This window comes from Silurus aristotelis, assembly GCF_946808225.1.
Source record: "Silurus aristotelis genome assembly, chromosome: 6".
NCBI lineage: Eukaryota > Metazoa > Chordata > Actinopteri > Siluriformes > Siluridae > Silurus > Silurus aristotelis.
In genome coordinates, this window is record NC_139579.1 from 13539577 (window position 1) to 13552224 (window position 12648).

The 12648-nt window shown below is 42.4% G+C and overlaps 2 protein-coding genes across 2 annotated transcripts in view; both read right to left on the bottom strand.

The window, feature by feature from the left end:
- Positions 1 to 7275, bottom strand: part of LOC310727130 (retinoic acid receptor beta-like) — a 102739-nt gene extending 95464 nt beyond the window's left edge. The window contains exon 1 of the mRNA XM_083543333.1: positions 6789 to 7275. The gene's annotated coding sequence lies outside the window, so the exon portion shown is untranslated. The remainder of the gene's footprint in view (positions 1 to 6788) is intronic.
- The window catches only part of LOC310727135 (V-type proton ATPase subunit C 1-A-like), a 207806-nt gene that overhangs the window by 156029 nt on the left and 39129 nt on the right, over positions 1 to 12648 (bottom strand). The window lies entirely within an intron of this gene.

Consider the following 12648-nt stretch of genomic DNA (forward strand, 5'->3'; position numbering starts at 1 on the left):
CTCACTCAAGTAAAAGTACAAAAATATTTGCCTTTAAATGTACTTGAGTATGCAAAGTACTATGATTTATTACGGCTATAATGTTCCTGTTATATTTATTGTCACAAGACTGTTTGCTTAATCAACTCAGTTCATGTGAAAAAACTAAAATGTGACTCTCAGAACACTGATCTATTAATAGAATAATATTAATGACTCAAACACTGATTGATTTCTATTACAATTATCATGTACCCAAAACCTTCTTAAAAAAATGTGTGTAAATAAAACTACGTGTGTTGTGGTGAGTTCGAGTTTGGAGTTTCTTCATCGTTTATTCCTCTCTAAATGTTCTGCTTGCTGTTGAATTGATTCTGAACTGTATGTTGGCGATACGTAGATACACCAAGAGCCAATCAGAACAACCCTGATTGGTGACTAGCTGCGTGTTTGACCAATTACGTTTTTATTTAAGTAAAAAGTAAGGAATTTAAAATGTAGTGAATTTAAAATCTTCCCAGATGGAAATAATTCAAGTACAGATACAAAAAAAAGCACAGAAATGAAAATGTTTATTTTTTGATGAACTGGAAAAGAAACCGAACGAAAATTATTACCAACGAAACGGCAAGAACGTCTCCTCGAACAGGATGACCGGCGGGAAACGGGGACAGGAAAAAGACAGCGAGGACGTTTTTTTTCCCTTCTGATCCTTCCCCTAAAATAGCTGGAATATAAAGTACACCCCTGCAGGATCCTTTCTGTTTTCCAGAGCGCCTCAGCAGCCACGAAAGTTCACACAGAATATTGGAAAATGCATTACAAGGCCCTAAAATTGGTGCGATTCTAAAGGACATACATTGCTGTGAATCTTTTTGCTGGTGCTCTTCCATGGGGATGGAGAGAACAGGAGGCATGCCAGGGAAGACCCTATCCACATTTGGCAAACGAGTACAAATGCTTGGCAGCGCCGCTGGCTGAACGGTGCCAAAGCACACGCTGGCATCGACTGCTGAGGTTCAGCGAGAGGTGAATCACCGCTCACAGTAGTAGTAATAGACCCACAGCTGCAAACCAGATTTTAAAGACAGAAAGTCTCTGTGTGTGTGTGTGTGTGTGTGTGTGTGTGTGTGTGTGTGTGTAAAAATAGCCTGCTTTAGGATAATGCACTCTAACTGTGGTTATGTAAAAGACTGTAGCAGGTACGGCTATGCACACAGAAGATTGCCAGCTTGTGTAAGAAGAACAAGAGCAAGTTCCTGAAAAACTCAGACCTCCGGATTCAGCCTCTGACAGCCTTACGTAACCTTCAGTACGCTAGCGTCCTCGTAAAAAAACAAACCAAAAAAAAACACCAGACTTCGCAATAAGGTTTATTTCAAAAAATCACCTTCATTCCAGCCATTAAAATGAAGTGAAAGCAAGAGGACTGCGTACAACATTTTTCTTCTGCCCTCTAATTACTTTTCGAGGACCCCAGATGAGTGTTAAATTAACTCATTTGTGCAAACGAGGGAAAAAAAGGGGGGGAATCTGTAGGATAGAAAGAATACGGGGAAAAAAAATAGAGGACGGGTGGAGAAAAGGAATCTGAGCAGCAGTGCTGAGAGCTGAGATTTCTGCTGCATTGCACCTCCACTCACAATCTCGACATTCAAATTCCGTTCCTGAATCCAGACGTCTTCATTTATTACTCAGAGCAACGCAAGATGAAGTAACTCGAAGAGCGTCTCGGCTTAAAACCGAATAGTATCTACAGAAAAAATGGATCAGGGATGGACAAGTGGTTCTGCAATAATATAAATACTAATTCTAAACCTTAGAGTGATCATCAATCCTACACAATGTCCACAACAAGGTGTATCATCGTCCACAGGCTCAAAATCTTCAGATCTGCTGAGAGACAGAGAGAGAGAGAGAGAGTAAAGCCAGGCTAGCTGGAGCAGACCAGAAGGATGGATGAGAGAGGTACCAGGTGCAGATGCCAGCCTATTAGGTAACGGTGATGATAATTAGGATGAGACGAGCGCTATTTGCATTGCAGACGGCGGCCCTATTTTAAAGAAAAAATTAACCTGCCCTTCCAACAACATCTGCAGCCAAGCGTCGTCTCCTTTTGCTTGCTCAGAAAACAAAAACCTCTAAAATGCAGAACGTTGCCTTTCCTTCAAAATTGTTTTATATCCAATCATTAAGCCATTCCTTACGTGCTTTCTTTGGAACATCTCATCTCATATTTACTATTATAACAATCTGCACTTCTCTTCTGGGAAGATGTTCCACTAGATTTTGGAATGTGCTTGTGGAGAGTCATTTAGCCACAAGGTACTGATGTAGGTGAGAATGTGTGGAGGCCTGGGGTGAAGTCAACATTCATATTCATCCCAAAGGTGTGAAATGGCTCAATAGCAGGAGATCTTCCACGCAAACCCATGGAATCAGCATATCTTCATGGAGATTGCTTTGTGCACAAAATTGATAAAAAAGATATACTATATACGATTGTGTCCCTCCAACTTTAGGGAAGAAGCACATGTATGTGGAAAAGTCAGTGTCCCAATACTTTTGGCATATATATTTATATATACAGGGTGAAGATGAGATTCCCTTTTGATTCTGGTTCCTCTGAGGGTTTGATCCTCAGGAAGTCTTGGAGTTTTTCATCCATGACCTCTGAGTCTATAGGGATGAGTTTTTATACTTTCTTTCTTTCTGTACAGCAATATACAAATTAAAAGCTGAAGCCAGATGCTGGTGCTGATGTTCATATTTAAAAAATTCTGGCCACACATTAATGAAGAAACCAAACACAGGTATTAATAACCTGATATGGAAACCCAGAACTGTAACCTGGAGTATGAACGAGAACAACAACACCAGTCATGTATGACACACTAAGTCCGACTGTGAAAAACCATGGAAGACCCAAAAACAGCTAATTAATATTTAGATTTCAAACTTATCTAAAAAAATTAAATAAAATTTGCTTTCGAAATAAATCCGAGACGTTGTTTTGACTTCCAACCCCGTCGTCTTTGCGTGATGGTTCGAGAGCGCTGCGGTTTAATGAGGCAATTTAAACACACGGGTGCAATTTTTATACAAACCTCCGAGTTAGGAATCAGTATGCGTGATAAGTCTGGTCCTCTGCTGAGAAGGACAGCTTTCATTCATTATTGATGCTTGGAGACAGGAGCCCTGTACAGCTGAAGGCACATGAGGATTCCTATAGCCAGGCTGGTCATCAAAAGCCTGCTCCATAATCTCTACACTTCTTCTTCTCATTCACATCCTCCCTCTCCTCCCTTGATCTATCCCTCCCTCCCTATATCCCTCGCTCGTTACGCTGCATTATTACAAGCCCTTGTTACCCAATTTCTAAAAAGCAGCCATGCTTAATTACAATATTATTTGCATCATCATGTAAGCATTAAGCTCATAGTTTGATAGCTCGATAGTTAAATTCTTGCAGCTTTGTAATTAAAACAGAAATATGAGCGTCGGAAGGCCGAGCGGGCCTGGTGTACGCGATTCAGACACGCCGCTTTTTTACGTCTTTTCAAGCAAAAAAAACGGCGCCTTCTTTAACGGATGCGCACTGAAAAGTCGTTAATGCCTCACTAATTACTTCTGTGATCTTCCTTCATGTGGCTGACTAGCTGACGCATATTTGCATAAGGATTTTTTTATCTTCATATAATTAAATGTCAGATTGATAACTCTATCGCAGACAGTAATACAGAACCTTAGGGTAATACAGAGAAACCGAACTGACAGAAGATTCAATGTTTAACGTATTTACGCTATTGTCAAAGCTCAGGGTTTATTTTAAAGAGAGGGAGAGTCTGGATTCACAGCATTATGTTGATATACCACTAATGGAGCCCTGCAAGGCTCTATGGAAACTACTGAAAGAAATCCCAGAAAGTCGCTCATACACTGTACATGGGTACCTGAGCATTCAGATGTGCTCTTTATTATCCTCAATATAAAGACACAAGATACAGGAGACGCATGCATTTTCCTTTTTTTCTTTACAACAAATGAAGATTTACTTTGTCCAACAAATCTATCAATATCCAGACTTTATTTTTATTGAAAAATCCTTCCTTGCACAGCTTTACACACTTTCAGCACCTGGACAGTTCTCCAAACATTCAGCTGAAATATTTTCCTTATTTTTCGTGATCCAGTTCATCCCAAAGCAGATCAGTAGGATTTAGGTGCTGTGACTATCTAGATCATTCCATGATAGCTATCACTCCAGACAACTGTTTGTTCTGTAAATAATGCCTAGAATTCAGACGTACGCTTCAGTCTTGTCTTACGGTGAAGTCAATTCCAATGAGCGCAGTCCAGATGGAATTGCATGGTGTAATGGTAATAAAGTATGGAATGGGAGCCATGTTGGTTCAAGATTCCTTTCACTTCCTGGAACCTTCACTCCTCCAAAACAACCCCAAACCATTAAGCTTCCATGTCCATATTAGACTGTGGGGATGAAGAGTCTAAACACTTCTTCTCTCCTATTCTCCATTTTACACAAGTTTTTCTTCTGTCTTCTGTTAGAGACAGAAATCTTACATTTGGACCCCACAGAACTTCCATTCACACATCCACTGTACAATTCTTGTGTTTTTTGTTGCATGGAATGTAGAGGAACATGCATTTGTCTCAAAATCCAAAAACTCGTTTTTAGATTCCATGGTATTCATTAAGTCGTCAAGTTTATTTCTATTGCGCTTTTTACAACGGACATTGTCTCAAAGCAGCTTTACAGAATTTTTAAAGTTGAGGTGAATAGTGTGCATTTATCCCTGATGAACAGCCATGGCAATTGTGGCAAGGAAAAACTCCCTTTAATGGTTTGAGGAAGAAACTGGGTCTGTATGTTGTTGTTTGTGCCACTTAGGAGATAATTTGTTGTTTTATGAAGCACCTTGGTCCTGGAGGAACATTGTTTGGTTTTACTGCTATCACAATTAAACCCAGTATGAGTTTAGAGGCTCATCCCATTGGAGGACATTTGAAGAGGCGTTATGAGGCACGTCAAGCCTGCGTGATAGATTTCTTCTGTTCCATGAGAGCACTTTGCCACCTACTGACAGTAGAACGGTATCACATGACTCTATTTATCAGACTCAGAACTCTTGGAGTGTCTCAGAGATCTCCTTCGAAGAATGAATGTCAAATAGTTGGTGCAAAGACTTACATTCTGAAAGACGAACTAGCTTAATAACTGGATTTCTAAGAAACGTCTAAAGATAGGTGTGTGTGTGTGTGTGTGTGTGTGTGTGTGTGTGTGTGTGTGTGTGTGTGTGTGTGTGTGTGTGTGTGTGTGTGTGTGTGTGTGTGTGTGTGTGATGGCATTAGAGCATAAATTTTTAAAGTCATAACACAGCTTAAAATTAACAGCCTTATTAATGTAGCAAGACTTGAGGCGATTGCGTCTCTGAGGTTCGTCCTTCTGATATTATTTCTCCGAATCATTAATTTTGCATAGCTCAAAGCTTAATCAGCTACCTAATGCCCAACATCTTCATTATCCAGAAGCTCGAAGAACTTGCCATAGCTGCCTACAGCACAGGAATTCTAATGAAGAAGGGATGGGATGGAAAAAAGAAGAATCAAATCCTGCCAAGGATCCAGACACTAAAAAGTTACACTATCTTTTATTTATTTTTCGGTGCTGACGTGACGCTGATAGAAGACACGCGAGCAAATCAAACATCATAATTAGCGAACTGGTGGGTATCAGCGTACTCCAGAACATGTTTTATGGATTGGTTTCAGTGAAAGAAACATAATAAACATATCTTTCTATTAGGTAGTGAGCATGAAGGGCAGAGGATGAGAATGAGGGTGTGAAAAAAGGGAAAAGGGAAAGTATAGAGAGAGAGAGAGAGAGAGAGAGAGAGAGAGAGAGAGAGAGAGAGAGAGAGAGAGAGAGAGAGAGAGAGAGAGAGAGTGTGTGTGTGTGTGTGTGTGTGGTGTCATGCCTCAAATGAAAGCTGTTGGTGAGAAAGTGGGAGTGAATACAGGATGGAGAGATGCTGCGACAGGAAGACAGAGAGACCGAGAAGTAGAGATTGGATTGAGGAGAGAAAATGAGAGAAAACGAGAGCGAGAGATTCGAAAGATACAATCAAAGACTGGAAGAGAACTCGAGACTGAGAATTGAGCGATGGAATACATAGAAGAGAGAAAATGAGTGAGAGATTTCATTTGCACTCTCTCTCTCTCTCTCTCTCTCTCTCTCTCTCTCATTTATCGTTCCTTCTCTACCTTAATCTAGCCTGCAATGAGAGGCTTCTTCCTCCTTTCTTTTCATCTCCAATGCAGGACACATGTGCATCCCAGAATATATGCAAGTCCAATGCACGTGCACTTGAGTGTACACTTACACACCTGCCCAGACAAAAAGGCAATTTAGAGCCACCATTCCACCTATTGCTGGATGGATGGAGGAAACCAGAGAACCCTGAGGAAAAGCACACAAACCTGAGAAGATGCAAAAAAAACTTTATACAGAAAATAACCTGAGTTCAGGAGGAAACCTTTTAATTATAGACCTCTAGTTCTAGAGTTTCAGAAGTTGATCAAGTACCTAGAAATCCTGCAGCTGCACACAGATACACAGCATGTCAGATGGAAGTGGTTTGGGACACAGCCCACGAGAAGGACCCGTTTCATTAGGGTTATAAGCGTTACCTATAGCACACACCTGTCACCCGGTTATTCCAATCATAATGAACTCGCGTGCCGTCAATTAAGTCACGTGCCGACACAATTAATTACACCCGACTCACCTGCGACTGAAGACGTCACCTTCAGATTCCAGCCGACTTTCTTGAGACACAAAAAGAAGAGATAAAGATAAACAGAGATAATCGTTTCATATCCGTTCTTTTTCAGCCCCGAGCATCCTTCTGGTCTCAGCAGGCGGAACGAAGGTCCTCAGGTACACCGACCTGACACACTCTCAGAGCGGTCACGGGGACGAGCGGAGTTCCCCCTCCGAAAAAAAAAACACACAGAGGGGGGGAAGAGGAAGAAAACCCAACAAACCTGCAGAGTGACAGGTACGCGCGCGGGAAGAAAGGAGGAGAAAGGAGGAGTGAGGAGGCGGAGCTTCGTGCACGCCGAACTGAGGTCTCGAGCTTGTTAACCGGGAGCGCGCGAGCGAGAACAGTTTGGGGATGACACTGGGCTCGTGTGCGTGCGTATGTGCGTGCGCGTGTGTGTGTACAGCTGGGAGGAGAAAGTGTGTACAAGTATTACAACGAGAGAAGGACTGGGGATGAATATGCATTCTCAGGAACACTGGCGGTGCAAAAGTATTTTTGTGCATATGCATTCCCAGGAAAAAAAAAGTGTGCATATGCATTCCTGGGAATGCTGGGTGTATGTATGCTTTCTTGTGAACATTTGGTGTCTACATGCTTTCCTGGAACACTGGGTGTGCATATGCATTCCTGGGAACACTGGGTGTGGAAATACGTATAGACACTTAAATCCTGGGAATGCATTTGCACACCTAGGAATGCTGGATGGGCATATGTATTTCTAGGAATCAAGTGTGAATATGCATTCCTAAGAAAACTGGGTGTGCATATGCTTTCTCTGGAATGAAGTGTGCCTATGCATTTTTGGGAAATCCGATTGTGCATAAGTATTCCTGGGAACACTGGATATATGTTTTGCCAGGAATTAAGTCTACATATGCATTCCTGGGAAAACTAGAAGTTTTGTGTGCATAAGCATCCCTGAGAACACTGGATGTGTAAGGATGGAGATGATCCACTGCTTTAGATTCCGCCTTGTACTTCTCATCCCGCCAAGCTTTCCATCTGAACCAAGCATCCTATAACCTGAATCGACCAAGATTTCTTTTATATTGTCTACAGCTCTAAATATTTAGCTTCTTCTTAAATATTTAGGCCATGCAGCAGTCAGTGAGGATTCAATTTGTTAAGCAGCCATAGGTCTTATTATGCTATGGGATGAAAACGTCAGAGCCTCCGCCATTGTTAATGCTCTCGCTCGGGTCTTCGCTGTTGCACTCGTTTCTTTCTCTCTCTCTCTCTGTCTCTGACTGTTTCTCTCTATCTCTTTCAGTAGTAAAAGATGATGTCATTATCAGCACAAAAGGCTGAGTGTGCATTCCTCTTCTCCAAGATGTTGTCTGCTCCATAGACAGTGAGAAAGAAAGCAAGAGAGAAAGAAAGAGAGAGAAAAGAGATAGAGCGAGTGATAGTACGGCGGAGAAGAGAAACTCCTCTTTTTGACACTGCATTAATGTGAATTCTCTTATCTCGGCCATTTACTGCCCAGCCACACAATTACCCTGCTGGCTTTATTCACATGCTGGTGACATACTATTTGCTTTCTGTACACACCATTTGAGTGTTTTTAGAGTGCCATAGAAGATGGACACACACACAAACACACACACACGTTTTGTATGAGTTGTATTCAATATTGTTTTAATAAGCTGTCTATGTCTGTTGTTTCTCCTAACGAGTTGTGTGCCTCAGATGTGTCGAGGATTTCAGATGTCATTCAGATGTGTGTGTGTGTGTGTGTGTGTGTGTGTGTGTGTGTGTGTGTGTGTGTGTGTGTGTGTGTGTGTGTGTGTGTGTGTTGCTTTATATTTACCACATTCAAACCCCTCTGCTTCATATTGTATCATAGATTTTATTTGACATATTAATTACTTAAGCAACCGGGGGAGTGGTGGCTCCAGCGGTTAAGGCGCTGGGTTGCCGATCGGAAGGTCTGGGGTTCAAGCCCCGGTATCGCCAAGCTGCCACTCTTGGGCCCTTGAGCAAGGCCCTTAACCCTCTATGCTCCGGGGGTCCCTTATGAGGGAAATATCGAGGTCCGTGACGTCGGAGTGACGTGGGGCCGCCTTCCTGTGGGCTCACCACCTGCAGGAGGGACCGTAAGGGACGGTGCTGTGAGGATTGGGCAGCAGTCGAAGGCGGGGGCCTGCTTAGACTGCTGCCCCCGCGACCCGAATTACGGATAAGTGGGAGAAAATGAATGAATTACTTAAGCATGTCACATCATTGTCCATGTTTATTCATCATCGCAACAAACCGATCTATTAATTGAATGTCCTTATTAAGAGCCATGAAAATAAACCACTCCAAATTGCCCTCAGGTCCATCCTGGGATTTTTTCAGGTTGGATTTTTCACCCCGATCTTATAACTGTAACTGATAAGAGAGAGAAATTCTGCCATTCCTCTGAGAGAACAGCACGTTTCGCTCTCTAGGGTTCCCAGAGGTAACAATGGTGAGGGAAAAACATCTTGAGACTTCATGAGGAAGAAACCGTAAGAGGAACCAGACTCAAAGGGAGCCAGTCATCATCCTCAGCCCTGAATTTATATGTCCAAGAAAAACACAATCAGGTTTTTACGCTAAAGTGGCTGGACGATTGTCACTTCTGTGCAAAGGCAGATATTATTATATGTGTGTGTGTGTGTGTGGGTGTGGGTGTGTGTGTGTGTGTGGGTGTGTGTGGGTGTATTTAGGTTAGAATAAACCATTATAAATGGAGCAATACCAAAATGATTGTCAATGCCTGGCCTTGAAATCAAAATAAATTGTATGACATTCAATGAATAGTGAATAGAAATCTCTACATTTTTTATTCTATTTATTTGTTGTTTCACAAAAAAAACATTTTTAAGTTTCAGATTTTATATATTGTTAGATATTGAATCAAAAGGGGAGATTTATATTCATTCTAGTTTGTAGCTTAGTGGTTAAAGCATTAGACTTTGGATCCGAAGGTCATGAGTTCAAATCCCAGCCACACCAAGCTGTCACTGCTGGGCCCCTGTCCAAGGTGCTAACTCCATATCTGCTCAGTTGTATGATTTAGATAAATGTAAATCGGTTTGGGGTTGATTAGGGGCGTCTGCCAAATGCCGTAAATGTAACCGTACAAAATGTGTTCTGGGGGTTAATACTTCCTGCATGGCACTGTATTTTTATCCCTAATCTATTATATGGTTTCTTCGTATCAATATTGGTCATATTGCTTGTAAGGAGGATGAAATTCCCCCAAAACACCGGAAGCATTGACGGTAAGCATCATAGTAATAGTATTTAGAAGAAAGAGAAACAACTGTTACCGACGGATCCGAACAGAACCTGCCAGCGCTATTGATATTGTCCAGCTTCATCACGGTGCTATCTCATCACCATTGTCTGACAGCCAAATTACAGCTGTGACACCCAGGCAAAGAAGTACGAGCCCCACTCCCTAATCCTCCACTGAGCTCTCTGATCGATGGCCTGTTTCATCGTCTGTCTTGTAAAGGTTTCGATACTGACCGCAGCTTGTTCGGCCTGATTTAGATCTGTTGTTAAAGGCACAGACTACAAACATTTTCTTACATCATTTCTCTTTATCCCTTCTCACCCCCCCCCCTCCCCCATAAAAAAAAAAAAAAACATTTTGTTAAACAACCCCGTGTTCGTTCTGGATGAGTGTCTGAGGGCAGTAAAACGGACAGAGAGGTCACTACTGGTCTGTATATTGACTCGAGAAAGAAGGCAGGAGCGGGAGGATGGATTGAACTGTCCACAAACTCGCTCTGATCCGATTGCCAACATAATTACAGAACGTGGACTTGCTCAGACAGGCTCCGTACGGACAAGGCGCCCTCTGATATAAAACTCGCCTGGGCCACATCCACGCTAAATATGAATTTTAAACACTTTTTCCTGTCGGCAGCAGGTCATCGATTTTGCACGCTTAAACGTTTCCTGTCTCCCCTCCCTCTTCTTAAAGCAGCATGTATTACACGACAGCGTTTCTACAGCGAGCGAGTGTTAAGTCAGCAAGCAGGCTCTAATGCTTTTCATTTTTCATAGTGATGAGCAAGGATGCCATGGTGCAGCATGAACAACCTCCTCCTTTTACCCTGCTCCTACCCCACCCACCCCCAACACACACACACTCACACGGTTTTGAGTAATGCTCCCAAACCTACAACCTGAGAGGGATTTCTCACCTTCTCACTGCTGGAACAAGTGTATTCATGTATCATATTTGTGAAATTAAATCTCTTCTGCAAAAAATAAAGAGCAAAAGGTTACACTTCCGCACAATTCTTGTAGTTTTTGAGCATTCCATTGGACATTAATTCCCTCTTTGCTCTCCACTTCTCTGGGAAAATGTTCCACTAGATCTTTGAGTTTAGGAAAGTCAGGTACTAATGTAGGTGAGAAAGTGAGGAGCCCTGGAGCGCAATCAGTATTCACATTTATCCAGAAGATGTTCGGTAAGATTTAGAGCTCTATAGCAGGATATTGTCCACATCTTCCAACTCAGGTAAAGCAGATTTTCATGAAGCCGGCTTTGTGCATGTGAGCATTGTCATGCTGGAGCAGGTTTCGGTCTCCTAGTTCATGTAAAGCATATCTAGAGACTGTATATACAATGGTGTGCTTCCAAGTTTGTAGGAACTGTTTGGAGAAGAAACAATATGGGTGGAAAAGTCAGGTGTCCTAAAACTTTTTTCATTCATGTTCATCAGGGTTGGAGCTCTATAGCAGGAGAAATCCCACATCTTCCTTCCCATGTAAAGCAGAGCTGGCTTTGTGCCATGCTGGAACAGGTTTGGGTTCCCTAGTTAAAATGAAGAGAACATTTTACGCCACTGCATCTGAAGATGTCTGATACAACTGTGTTAACAGTTTGGGGAACTTTTTTCTCCATGTATTGACTCATCATATGCCCCCGAGTCCTCGCTGAAACATCGAAAGCTCTCGTTGAGACCGACATGAGTAAATGTTGGGTTTTTTTCTATCTATCTATTTATTTTTTTGCTCTAGGACTACACCTCTCCAACGAGACGGATGCGTCTGTGTGTGCTCTGGACTGTGCATAATTCCTTATCTCTCCCCTGGCAGGCTGAATGGGTTCACCCGAACGGCTTTGTTTGATCGACAGCTCATCAGCATAAGCAGAAGGATGCTTCAGGAGAACCGGTTCGAAAAAGGTCAAACTGGAGTTTACGGTGAAAGGAGCCATATGCGATGCATTATTGCCTCCGAATAGCACCATGAATCATCTCAGGAGAAGCAAGCAGACAAAATGAGGGGGTCATCGAAGATGCTGCGATTCCCTCTAGTGGCGATCATGGTACAAATAAGTGTGTTGATGGGATTACGGTAATGTCCTTGGCTGGAAATGAAGTTCTGGAGTTTATTAGGTAGATGAAGTGGTGAACGACGAGGTTGAGAGAGACGGAGGGAGTTAATGAAGTCATGACTCGGGAGAGCAATGAGAAGATATTGTTTGATATCGATGAGCTGAAATGCAATGCGTAATTGGAGAAGAAACACATCGAGGAACCTTCAGGGAAACATATACAGCATGGCAAAAATTGTGGACAATAGACCACGACTCTTCTAGGAACCTGTGATACTACTTGCCTGACATCTGCATGGTTTTTGTCCAATTTGCATCCTGTGAAACCCGCTCTGAAGATCACGGAAGGTCCCACAAAGATGCTCGAAAAATATTTTTGATAAAATGGACCACCGAAGACGGAGGGCAGAGGAACTTGGAGACACCCTGAACCCTGTCTCAGTGTCTGGTTTGGGAGTTTTCAATTCGTAAGCAGATCCTAAAAACAGATTAGAG